The sequence below is a fragment of the Trachypithecus francoisi genome, unplaced genomic scaffold, assembly GCF_009764315.1.
Source record: "Trachypithecus francoisi isolate TF-2019V2 unplaced genomic scaffold, Tfra_2.0 Contig00626, whole genome shotgun sequence".
In the NCBI taxonomy this organism is placed as follows: domain Eukaryota; kingdom Metazoa; phylum Chordata; class Mammalia; order Primates; family Cercopithecidae; genus Trachypithecus; species Trachypithecus francoisi.
In genome coordinates, this window is record NW_022680774.1 from 12556 (window position 1) to 24811 (window position 12256).

Consider the following 12256-nt stretch of genomic DNA (forward strand, 5'->3'; position numbering starts at 1 on the left):
AGCCACCGAATTGTTTCTCTGTCTCATCATGGAATCCTTTCTACACTTCATGCCCCGCATTGCCATTGGAACAATCTTTCCAAAACATGAACAAACTAACTTAAATATCCCAGGTAGCCTTAAAAATAAGTCTAAGCTTTCTGTTAGAAGTTTTGCTTCTTGTCTATAGGGGACCCCAGGACTGTAGAGAGATGAATTTGCTGTCTGCATTTTAAGATCAGGCAGAAATCCCTGGAGGGGCCCATGTGGAATAGTGGTACAAATACTGGTTCTAGAATCAGAAGCCCTCATATCCTGGTTCTAACACTAGCTGGATGTTCTTGGGAAAGTTTTGGTTTCAAACCTCAGTATGAGGAAGCATACTCAAGGGATCACACAAGGCTGCTGGGAGGAGCGGATGAGGGGCGTGGTGAAAATGCTGTGTAATCCCTGAAGCACGTCGCATGTGTGAGAAGTGGAGCTGTGTGGATAGCGGTTCTGGAATCACTGTATGAAAACGATGGAAAGCACATTCGTAGTTCTGCCTGATGATACCACTGGGCACCTGTGTTGTACATGCCTGCAACATGGGTGAGGCCCGGGTCAGTACAGCTCACAGTTTGGTTTTCATGCACTTAGAAAGGCCCAAGAGGACCCTGCCCCCCTCCAGCTGTAGGAAGGAGACGGCTGTCTCCTGCCTATATTTGGTGGGACTCTCTGTGGCTCCTTAGGGACAAGAATGCAGGGAGTGGGGGAACAAAGCCGGCCTGACTGCTCCCTAGTCAGCCTTCCCCCAGGGAGGAGTGGAGGGGTCATTTCGTGGTAACTTGCCATGTCTTTCTTAAGCCATCTGCTCTTAGAAATGACCAGCATGGGCCGGGCACGGTGGCTCAAGGCTGTAATCCCAGCACTTTGGGAGGCCGAGACGGGCGGATCACGAGGTCAGGAGATGGAGACCATCCTGGCTAACACGGTGAAACCCCGTCTCTACTAAAAAATACAAAAAACTAGCCGGGCATGGTGGCGGGCGCCTGTAGTCCCAGCTACTCGGGAGGCTGAGGCAGGAGAATGGCGTAAACCCGGGAGGCGGAGCTTGCAGTGAGCTGAGATCCGGCCACTGCACTCCAACCTGGGCGACAGAGCGAGACTCCATCTCAAAACAAATAAATAAATAAAGAAAAAGAAAAAGAGGCCGGGCGCGGTGGCTCAAGCCTGTAATCCCAGCACTTTGGGAGGCCGAGACGGGCGGATCACGAGGTCAGGAGATCGAGACCATCCTGGCTAACACTGTGAAACCCCGTCTCTACTAAAAATAGAAAAAAATAGCCGGCGAGGTGGCGGGCGCCTGTAGTCCCAGCTACTCGGGAGGCTGAGGCAGGAGAATGGCGGTAAACCCGGGAGGCGGAGCTTGCAGTGAGCTGAGATCCGGCCACTGCACTCCAGCCTGGGTGACAGAGCGAGACTCCGTCTCAAAACAAATAAATAAAGAAAGAAAAAGAAAAAGAAAAAAAAGAAATGACCAGCATGACAAGTAAAAGACCCATTAGAGACAGATGGGCTGTGTGTCCTGTGCGTTTATGGCTTTGTGGCCTCAGAGCTGCCAGGACTTCATAGCTTTCTGGAGAATGCTGGGTCAGCCAAGGGGCTGAAAATAGTGAGAGGAAGAAAATTCCCCCTCGCTGCTCTAGTCTGGGAGTGATTACTGAGGAGAGCGGCATGGAGGACCCAGTCATGGGGTCCCTCTCAAGCGCACCCTCACCACAGTGGGAATGCGGGTCTCAACCTCCCTAGGCCTCTGATTTTTGTCTATTACATGCTCACCTCCAGCAGGGATGTCTATGGTGATGAGATGAGAGAGCATCATAGCACATGTGACACTTAGTAGGCTTGTGGAGAGTGGACGCTGGCGTCAGTGGAACAGGAGACTGGGCGCTGCGTGTGGACGCACTCACGTGCTGGTGGCATAGGTGGACAAAGGAGAGAGGGACGCTCTGCAGTTCTCCTGTTGGTCTGTCACCCCCGCTGTTGTGAGCAGAATCCGTGAGTGTATTCTGTTGCCCCAGTCAACTTGGTACGCTGATTGCTCAATTTTCTGCTTCCACTTTTGATTTCTTAAGAATGGAAAAAGGAATACTTCAGTGACTTTTCTGGTTGATGGCATACATTCCTTGATATCACCTTAATGCTTTTTAATTTCTGTGTATTTTGGATGTTGGAGCTTGCCTGACATCTGTGTTTTTATACCTCACCCTCTTGCGTAACTGTTGGCCACACCAGGACCAGAGAGAAGTGACCAGACCGATTGGTAGCAGGGCTAGGACTGGAATTCCCCAGGCTTTTGATGCCCAGCAGTCTCTGTTTTCTGTATTGCACTGCTCTTCCCTATTTCGACACCTGTTAGGACAGTGGATGTGAAATGTAGCTGGGCACTTTTGGGGGTGTGCTAGGAGTGTGGCAGATGCCTCAGACTGGCATTTTCCCCTGGTTCTGAATTCTCATGGCTCAGAGTCAGTCTCTAGGCTACTGACCGGGAAGATACAGGAAGTTGTTTTGTATGGCAAACTATGCCAGGGCCTTTTTTTCACCCGGCAATTGATTTGGTTTGGACTGGAATACATCTCTGATATTGGTTTCTTTGCCAATATTATTAGGGAGTGGAGTCTGACTTGTTAACTTAGCCCGATTCGTAGTGCTTAGAATCTCAGTGAGTGTGTGTTGAACTGAGCGGAAGTGTGAGAGCATCTTGGACAGTGGTTTGCAAACCTAGTTCCATCTGGGGGGCTGTGAAAAAAGCATGCGTGCTTACTCCAGACCAGTTGAAATAGAATCTGCAAGAATAGAGCCTGGGCAGCTATAGTGCTGTTAAAAACCCCCAGGTGGTTCGGATATACCGTAAAGGTTGAGAACCACTGCTCCACAGCGAATTGGAGGCCTGGATCATAGATGTGCCTTATGCTTTCACCAGCTTAGAATGGTTCTTGTGCTTTAGAACTGTGAAAAAAGTGTTATGCAAACAAATGTGGAAATAGCCAAATGCCACATCCTGTTACTACCTGCCGTGATGTATATTTACCAGTTATTCACTCTATTCTGATCTCTACCCATTCCAGCATTTCTTCATGGAAAAATAATTTGACAGTTGGTTATGCAGAACCAGAGTAAGTCTAGTTTGATTGGCGGGAGACGATTTTGGGTATGAAGAACTCTTTAGGCATTTATTGAACTCTTGTTTGTATCACCTCTGTGCTGGACCGTTTATAAATATTACTTCTTTAAGCAAGGCCTATGGAGTCAGGCTGCCTGGGTTTTGCTAACTAGCTGTATCATTTGGGGCAAGTTTTTAAGCTGATATAAACCTGACTCATCTATGAAATGGAATGACAAGGGGTCATTATCATCTCACAGGATCGTGCAAATGTGTATGTAAAGTGCTTAGTTTGGTGCCTAACACATAGCAACTACTCAGTAAAGTTATTATTACACCATCATACACCATCATCATCATTTTTTTTTTTTTTGAGACGGAGTCTGGCTCTGTCGCCCAGGCTGGAGCGCAGTTGCCGGATCTCAGCTCGCTGCAAGCTCCGCCTCCCAGGTTCACGCCATTCTTCTGCCTTAGCCTCCGGAGTAGCTGGGACTACAGGCGCCCACGACCTCGCCCGGCTAGTTTTTTGTGTTTTTTAGTAGAGACGGGGTTTCACAGTGTTAGCCAGGATGGTCTCGATCTCCTGACCTCGTGATCCACCCGTCTCGGCCTCCCAAAGTGCTGGGATTACAGGCTTGAGCCACCGCGCCCGGTCATCATCATCATATTTAAATGTAAATATTAAGAGTTAACAAATTTGTAAAAGGTACTATACCCTTACCCCTTGAACCAAAGACTACTTTAGTTTTAAGTGGTTGGGTTAATTTATCACTTAAATATTGGCCTCTTGAATACCTTGAATTTCAATTGAACGTAGCCAGAGGATTTCATAATTGGACCGTTGCCTCTGGAAGTTGGAGCTTTGTTTGGTTTCACTTCCTACACTAAGCATGTGGCTGTACGCACCTTTATGGTGACTTCTGGTACTGGGGAATCAAAGCTTCATTCGCTTCTTTGGAGATGATCTTATGCTATACGAAGCACTCAGACTTCGTTAACTATGTACCATCCAGACAAGACCAGGTATTTCCCATGGCAGCCTGTCCTTTTCTTAGCTCTCTCATCAATCTAGTCTGTTCCTTCTATTCTTCTTTATACTAGAACTTCTCTTTGAACAAGGAATGTTGTTTTGTCACTGCTAGATCCCCAGCAATTAGTAATACCTAGCACATACTAGGTGCCTTCTGAATGTGAATAGGTGATCATCTAGCAGAACACAAGATAAATCCGTGGGTTGAGATTTAAGCTTTGTGGTACGAATGCTGCATTGGCAAACTTGTTAAATCAATTTTCTTAATACAAGTTTAACATGTCTTAGTAACTGACTTAGTTCAGTAATCATTTACTGAGTGTCTTCTAGGCCAGACATTGGGAACAGAAAGGTAATAATATATGATTCGTGCCTCATGCGCAGGAAGTCTAGTGTGATGGACAGACATGTGCCAATGACTGCCATGGAATATGGTGAGTATTAAGATAAAGGGGCACCCTGTGCCTTGGAGCATAGAGCAGGGCTTGTGTTTTGGGAACATGGGCTCCATTTGAAAACACAATTTAAATTAATTTTCTTTTTTCTTTTTTTTTTGAGACAGAGTCTTGCTGTTTTGTCCAGGCTGGAGTACAGTGGTGTGATCTTGGCTCACTGCAACGTGTTCCCCCCAGGTTGAAGCAATTCTCGTGCCCCAGCCTCCCGAGTAGCTGGGATAACAGGTGTGTGTCACCACGCCAGACTAATTTTTGCATTTTTAGTAGAGATGGAGTTTCATCATGCTGGCTGGGCTGGTCTTGAACTCCTGACATCAGGTGATCCTCCCGCCTCGGCCTTCCAAAATTCTGGGATTATAGGCATGTATGTGTTCATCCTTTTAAATATCTGTGGGTAGCACTTAACTTTAAATGGGTACTAATTAAACTATTGAATGACTTTAGTATGGATTGAATGACTTTGCTTGGGCCTCATTTTTAATTTCCTTCATTAGAGAAAAAAAAAATGCAGGTTGAATATCCCTTATCCAAACTGCTTGGAACTAGAAGTGTCTCAGATTTTTTTACATTTTTGGATTTTTGAATATTGGTATTATACTTGCTGGTTGAGCATCCTGAATTCAAAAATCCAGAATCTGAGCTGCTCCAACGAACATTCTGTTGAGCGTCACGTCAGCACTCAAAAAGTTGTGGATTTTGGAGTTTCTGGTTAGGGAGACTCATCCTATATAGGTGCTGGATTGTTGCAGGAGTTCTGAACCAGAGGTTAGGTGACTAGGCTTTGGTTTTCGCTTTGCTACTAAACAGGCTGTTTTCTTCCATAAGCTCAGCTTTAGATCCCCCGGTTGTCAAAGAAGGGGATGGGCCATCTGATGTTTAAGGCCTCTGTTAGTTCTGATTGGAGACACCTGGCTTCAGTTCATCTTCCTTAGGAGTGAATAAAGATTATGGGAATTTTGAAATTGTTAGTCAACAGTTACAGGGTTGTTGCAGCCTGGTTTTGGGTAAAGGTCATCTTTAGTGAGCCCGGGGAGAAGCACTGGTTTAGCTGTCAGCTGAGTGGGGTAAGCGGTCCTCTTAATTTTCCTCTGTTTTACTGAAAGCATTGTTAAGGGTCACAGCGTTAGTGGAGCTGGCTGGACAGAGGAGGGGAACTCATTGTTACAGGTTATATTGAATGTCTTTTCAGTCACTAAATGCTTTTTATGATATGTTTTTCAGGATTTCAGTGTTGTATGATTTCTCTGTGTTAAGCACAGGAAATTTAACATCAACAAAAAAGAATGCTCTTTCTTTTTTTTTCTTTGAGATGGAGTTTCGCTTTTGTTGCCCAGGCTGGAGTGCAATGGCATGATCTCAGCTCACTGCAACCTCGACCTCCTGAGTTCAAGTGATTTTCCTGCCTCAGCCTCCTGAGTAGTTGGAATTACAGGTGCCCGCCAGCATGCCCGGCTAATTTTTTTTTTTTTTTTTGAGATGGAGTCTCGCTCTGCCACCTAGGCTGGAGTGCAGTGGCCGGATCTCAGCTCACCGCAAGCTCCGCCTCCCGGGTTCACGCCATTCTCCTGCCTCAGCCTCCCGAGTAGCTGGGACTACAGGCGCCCGCCATGTCGCCCGGCTAGTTTTTTGTATTTTTAGTAGAGACGGGGCTTCACCATGTTAGCCAGGATGGTCTCGATCTCCTGACCTCGTGATCCACCCGTCTCGGCCTCCCAAAGTGCTGGGATTACAGGCTTGAGCCACCGCGCCCGGCCAATTTTTGTATTTTTAGTACAGACGGGGCTTCGCCATATTGGCCAGGTTGTTCTTGAATTTCTGACCGCAGGTGATCCTCCTGCCTCCGCTTCCCAAGGTGCTGGGATTACAGGCATGAGCCGCCACGCCCGGCCTTGAAATTTCTTTCTATGGGAATCTACAAAAGCCAGCTTTTGAGTCTAGTGGCAGAAAACCTCTTCTTCATTGTTTAGCTGTGCTGTGAGCTTGGAGGGCTTTAAGCCCAGCTGAAAAACCTGTAGTATTTTATGTCAGTTGCCTGTCTTGGAGAACTTAATGAGCACTGGGCTGGAGTGATACTGTCAGAGTTCACGAGCTGTTTGAGGTTCTCGAAGCCTAGATACTGAGGTTGCCCAAATACATCTGCTGGACTCACTATTTCTCTCGGGAGTAAGGGTGTGGAAAATGCTGTGGTCTTAACTCTGCTCTTAATTTTACAGTGCTGTTATTAATGGTAAGAATGATTTCATACATTTGTATTTTGCTTCGTAATTCACAGAGAATTTTAAAATCCATTATCTGATTTTATTCCCTCAGCAGTTCTGTGAAAAAGGCAGAGCAGTTTTCATATCTTCTGTTTTCCCATGATTCTCTTGTGGCTCACAGAAGCTAAGAGCCTTCACCAAGGTCATAGGGTGAATGAGTCGCAGAGCTGGGAGTAGAGGCTCAGGCTTCTAGGGACCCTGTTTCTTCCTCGAATAGCTCGCTCTAGTGGCGCTATGCTCAGGTAACATGCTCGGTGTGGTCTTTTGTAAATCCCTGCCCCATTTTGGGGGAGGTTCTTGGGAGGCTTCTATTCATTTTGGAGCATTTAAGTATCTTGTCCTCTCTCCCTCCTCCCAGATGCATGGGCATTTCTACAGGCCCCCAGGCTGGCCCTTGTGCGTGGGGGCGTCTCCTGCCTCCACGTTGTTTGCATGCCCCTTCTGAAGGTGCTCTTCCCCGCATGGAGCCCCCTCGTGCCTGCCTCCACACTGCAGGCTGTTCCGTACATGTTACTGACTCAGCATCGTTGTTTTCTAGAAATGGGACGGGGTATGGATGCCAAGTTCTTTTCTGTATGAAGGCTGCAATTGTATCATCTTGCCTTCCCCATGTGTGCTCCTTGAGGGTGTCACTGTGCTGCGGTCATCTGTGTTCCCTAGGGTGCCTCCCTTTGAGCCCCGGCCGTAGCAGACATGCAGTCAGTGCTCATGGCCTAAATGAGAGGAAGGCCAACAGAGCCATTAAATCTGGAAAATTGCAAGTGAGGGAAAGGAATTTTTATTTAAGGCATGTGAAAAAGAAATCTTTTTAGAAAAGTTGACCTGTTTCTCAACTGGAGTTGAATTTCAGCTCAGAAAAGCAGCTGTGTGCCCAGAGGGCTTTGGGATTTCAGTTTGTGACAGATGAATTGAATTTGTTGTTGTATGAATGTATTATCCTTTTGTGGTTTTATTAGGCCTTTCTCCTAAATGGAATTGATTTTTCTATAAAAGTCACACTTCCTTTTTGAGAAGTGTAACACTAATTTATGGGATGGTCTCCCAAAATATTACCTGCCAGGAACCAAACACACTGCCTCAGACTCACGGCCCCTGGTTTCTGCCTGTGCAGCTGCAGGGCAGAGAGGCACGCTTGAGCTGAAATCAATACGCATGTCTGCATCTTCTCTTTCTTGATTGCTGTTCCGTCTGTGAGCCGGCCTGCCTTCAACGTCTAGGAGCTTGGTGTGTGTAGATACATTACGGTATGGAGGAGGGATATGGTGTTGCAACAGCCAGGAGACTCGCTGAAGTCTCTGTTCTCTTCCTGCTCACTGCTCTGACTTTGTATAAGTCACCTTTGTAGGGCTGTGCACCGTGGCTTACACCTGTAATCTCAGGACTTTGGGAGGCTGACCGGGGAGGATCTCTTGAGCCCGGAGTTTGGAACCAGTCTGGGTAACATATGAAACCCCATCCCTAGAAAAAATACAAAATAAAAATTAGCCAGGTGTGGTGGCTCACGCCTGTACTCCCAGCTACTGGAGAGGCTGAGGTGCGAGGATCACTTGAGCCCAGGAAGTCGAGGCTGCAGTGAACCATCATCACGCCACTGCACTCCAGCCTGGTCAGAGCAAGACCTTGTCTCAAAAAAACAAAAACAAACAAACAAAAACCCATTTGTAATAGTGGCAGTAGTTAACTTTTGAAAGTTTGGAGAAAAGTTCCTAAATAACCTGTGACCATGGACAACTTACTTAGCCTTTCTCTGCCTTAGTTTCTTCATCTATGAAAAATGAGAGAATATGGTACTGATCTTACAGGATTTGAAGGAGAACAAAACGAGATCAAACTCAGAGCCTGGCACATCGTGAGTGCGCACTCAATGTTATTATTCAACATTTTAGAGGAAAAACATGCTAATGGGTCATTATGGCTAAACATAGTCTGTCACTGGCGTTACTCGTGGTATTGGAAGGAACTTGAATTCCATATAGATAGTGTGATGGAGAAAGTATTTTGGGCATTGACAGTGTTTATTCAAAGAAAAAAGGACGTGTCTGTCCTGTATGGAGAGCCGTTTCCGCTTGTTTCTTTAAATGCTATGGGAAAAGCAGTCGACCCTGTGCTCTCTGCCGGACAGCTTCAGTCTCCGCGTATTGATTTGGCCAATTGTCGCTCACTGTCATCATGGCAGCAGCAGTTGAAGGGACAGCTTGTCTTGATTTGCATTTTTGGGTGTTTGTGCTCTTTATAGACAATTAAGACATGGAAGCCTGTTTATGGCAAGCTGGAAAATTCAGGAAAACATGGAAAAACCTGTTAGCACAGTTTGCACGTGTACGGGCACAGAGCAGCCAAATAAACACACACGTTTTCCTGTATTTTAAAAACTCTCTGAAAAAAAAAAAAGACATTAAACCATTGTCCAGATGACTTATAGAGCTAGAGCATTTTCCTTGAAGTACATGAGTATGGCTGTCAGACATCTGAAACCCGAAGCCATCTTAAAACATCATTTTGATGCTACCCCCTACCCACCCTTTTTTTCCATTTGTAAGGGACAAGGATCCAGGAAGGAAAGTATCAGCCTACAAAGGCTTTTGTTACAATTAATCGTTCATGTTCTTTCTTTTGGTATCTTATTCTCTGTTTACATTTCATTTTTATTTTTATTTTTTTTGGAGACAGAGTCTTGCTCTGTCACCCAGGCTGGAGTGCAGTGGTGTGATCTCAGCTCACTCCAACCTCTGCTTCCCAGGTTCAAGTGATACTTGTGCCTCAACTTCCTGAGTAACTGGGATTACAGGCGTGTGCCACCACGTCCAGCTAATTTTTATGTTTTTAATAGAGACAGGGTTTCACCGTGTTGGTCAGGCTGATCTTGAACTCCTGAACTCAGGTGATCTGCCTGCCTGGGTCTCCCAAAGAGCTGAGAGTACAGGTGTGAGCCACCGCACCTGGCTGCTGTTTCCATTTTGTAACACTAGCATCACCCCAGTGTAGGGTGGCTAGGGGTATTCTTCTTTCCTGTTTCCTGGTGTATTTTCCTCTACAGCATTGATCACTCTTTAACATACTTTTTGGTTGTCTGTCTCTACCTACAAAAATATATGTTCCCTGTTATATCACCAGTGCCTGGTACATAGATAATTAGTCAATATTTGTTGAATGAATGAATGAATGAATGGGCTGAAAGAACCTGATTCTTCTTTCTTCTGTCACTTCACACCAAATGCTTTTGGAAAATGCTATGTGAACAGGGATCGTAAGCAGGAGAGGTTACACACATTGCTGTGGGATAGCCCATCGTCCTCAGATACTTGTCTGGAAGGAGGTGGAGTACTTGAGTAGAAATGATACAAGATAACTTCTTCAGGAAATCAGCCAAGTGTCACCGCTTTTCACATAGGCGTGTGATGTTTGCGTATGTGTGTATGAAGAGCTGTCGTGGCCGAGAATCACGGGCCTTTAGATCCCTTGTACAGATAGAAAAGTAAAGGCCAGGCCGGGCGCGGTGGCTCGAGCCTGTAATCCCAGCACTTTGGGAGGCCGAGATGGGTGGATCACGAGGTCAGGAGGTGGAGACCATCCTGGCGAACACGATGAAACCCCGTCTCTATTAAAAAATACAAAAACCTAGCCTGGTGAGGTGGCGGGCGCCTGTAGTCCCAGCTTCTTGGGAGGCTGAGCCAGGAGAATGGCGTGAACCTGGGAGGCGGAGCTTGCAGTGAGCTGAGATCCGGCCACTGCACTCCAGCCTGGGTGACAGAGCGAGACTCCGTCTCAAAAAAGAAAAAAAAAGAAAAGTAAAGGCCGAGGCCCAGGAGTGCTGCAGGCCACCCAGGTAGAGTCCCTGTCTGCCCTTCTCAGTGTCCGGTCACTTCTCACTGCACTCCCCTCTTTACTGCTAAAGCCACCTTCCCTGACTCAATGTGTAACCACGAGGGAGAAAATGTACTCCAGGCTCACAGTTTGTGGAGAAAAAACCCAGCAGCTGAAAATAAAGTTCACAAAGTTTGTACCTACAAAAGGTTGCCATTTCTATCATGTCTTTAAATGTCCCTGTTTCTCATACATTTGATAAACAAGACAGTAGAAGAAGATTCGGGAACAGCAATGTTAGAACAAGGGGGAAAAAATCACACCTAGAGCAGCCCAGTTTCTGTTTTCTTCTCAGTTTAGGGCTGAGGCACTTTAGCTTTCTGTCTAAGTGACCACTCAAATCTGATTGGAAGCCATTATGGGCTTGTAATTATCCATAATTTTAGGAAGACAGATGCAGCACCAACTCTGTTCTCTAATAGCAGGCTTATTATTTTTAAATTTGCATGGGAGGCGAAGCAGATGGCGAGGTGGGATAAGCGTTCAGATGCTTGGTCATTGACAGCTTTTTACTCTCACGTATCACATGGGGATTTGGGACCCGGGAAGCCCGCTGAGAACTGATGATTATCTGTCCCCTAAACAGCTGGGATCTTTTTCATTCTGAGCTCAGAAAGATTGCTCCTACTGCAGCCAGGGAAGACAGGTTGTTGACTGGTTAGAAATCATGGTAGGTTATTTTCTCCACCCGCAGTTCACAGTTGGAAAGCAGAGCTATGAAAAAGTTGTCTTCTCTATTGTATTTCAAATCTGGGTGTTTAAAAAATTATGTAAGCAAATTAAGCATTTCTTTAATGGTAGTTGTGTGTGTTCTTGATGCGAATGAGAGGTGCATTCCCTTGTAAAATCCCTGGGACTTTATAGGAAGATGTGAGCCTTAGAACCAAAGTTGGTTTTCTAGATGACCATGTAGACATGATGCTGAGCACCAGACAAAGATGTGGATTGAAGCGATCTAAAAAAAAAATTGTCTGAGTTAAGATTTTACACCAATATTTAGAAAATCAGCAAAAGAACTTGGAGGAATGTTCTCAGGCATGCAGTTCAGCCCCCTGCCCACATTGTCATAAAATCCGAGTGTGAGTACAGGGAGGCGCATTCCTTTCTGTTCACATCACAGGTCCTTTCCTGGCTCTGCACCTGCCTGTCATGCACGTCCGTGTGAAGAGACCACCAAACAGGCTTTGTGTGAGCAATAAAGCTTTTTAATCACCTGGGTGCAGGCGGGCTGAGTCCGAAAAGAGAGTCAGCGAAGGGAGATAAAGGTGGGGCTGTTTTATAGGGTTTGGGTAGGTAAAGGAAAATTACAGTCAAAGGGGGGTTGTTCTCTGGTGGGCAGGAGTGGAGGTCACAAGGTGCTCAGTGGGGGAGCTTTTTGAGCCAGGATGAACCAGCAAAAGGAATTTCACAAGAGAATCTCATCCCTTAAGACAAGGACCGGCCATTTTCACTTCTTTTGTGGTAGAATGTTATCTGTTAAGGCGGGACAGGGCATTTGCACTTCTTTTGTGATTCTTCAGTTACT